A 1,148-nucleotide genomic window follows, 5' to 3' on the forward strand; every position below is an offset into this window, starting at 1 on the left:
TTTTGGTTTTGGTTGCGGTAGTTATCTCTTTGATGAGGTGGGACATAGTTGGGGTTGTTATGTTGCCTTTGGCCTCAGTAGTTGGAGCCTTGGCCTTGGTTTTGATTGTATTGCCTAGAATTGTCGAGCTTTGGTGGAGGCATGTATTGAGGTTGTTGATACTTGGGGTCCAATGGTTGCCCCGCATATGAAAGTTTTGGGTCTTGGTTATGGAAGGCGCGGTAGAAGGACTCATGACGTTGGTAGGAGACCCTCGGTGCACCTTGCCCTTGAAGAGCAAAGCACTCTTGTTGATCATCTTGTGGAATAGATGAACAATACTCAATGGTGTGCCCCACACCGCCACAATAATCACAAAACATTTGAGGAGGATAGTGCATAGGTGGAGACCTAGGTTCTTGAACGTAATAAACCTTGGAATGGCTAGGTCCGCCTTCATTGGCATGCTTCGAGTCTCCATGCTTCTTTGCCAATTTGAACTCTTCAAATTCCTTTGTCAAAGTATCCAATTTTGCCTTGTACTCCATCTCTATCTTAGAAGGTCCTTCATTTTTATAGTCCACATCTCTAGCATAACTACTCTCCATCTCGGAAACGTTTTGAATCATTTCTGTGATTTGAGCGTTATTAATTCTATCAAAATTTCCACCGGACACTGCCACGATCATATCCCGGAACCTTTACTCAAGAGTTTGGAAAAAGGTTTGGGTGGTCATCCATTTTGGGATGCCATGATGTGGAAAAGATGAGAGGAGGTCTCTAAAACGCTCCCAAGCTTCACTTAGAGTTTCCATTGATCTTTGTTTGAAAGTTTGAATCTCATGGCGAATTCTTGCGGTCTTGGAAGGTGGGTAGAACTTATTGATGAAGGCCTTGGATAGAGCTTCCCAAGTAGTGAACGTGCCCGGCTCATGGGAATTTAACCATTTCTTAGCGTTATCCTTTAAAGTGATGGGGAAAAGCATCAAGAGAATTTGCTCCTCCGTCACACCGTTATGCTTAATGGAACCCCCTTTTCTCTTTGAAGGATGTAAGATGTTGGTGCGCATCTTCATTCTTCATACCATGGAAAGTGTCTTGTTGCATGTAGTTGATTACATGATGTCGGAGTTCAAATATATTGGGAGCAAGAGCTCCATAGTTGATAG

General features: G+C 43.4%; 1 non-coding gene across 1 annotated transcript; it reads left to right on the top strand.

Moving 5' to 3' along the window:
- Positions 1-726: 726 nt before the first annotated feature.
- On the top strand, positions 727-833 carry LOC141593322 (small nucleolar RNA R71). Its single transcript, XR_012521414.1, has one exon. It is a non-coding gene; the product is annotated as a small nucleolar RNA R71 (small nucleolar RNA).
- Positions 834-1,148: the final 315 nt, after the last annotated feature.

This window comes from Silene latifolia, chromosome 7 (genome assembly GCF_048544455.1).
Source record: "Silene latifolia isolate original U9 population chromosome 7, ASM4854445v1, whole genome shotgun sequence".
NCBI classification, from domain to species: Eukaryota; Viridiplantae; Streptophyta; class Magnoliopsida; order Caryophyllales; family Caryophyllaceae; genus Silene; species Silene latifolia.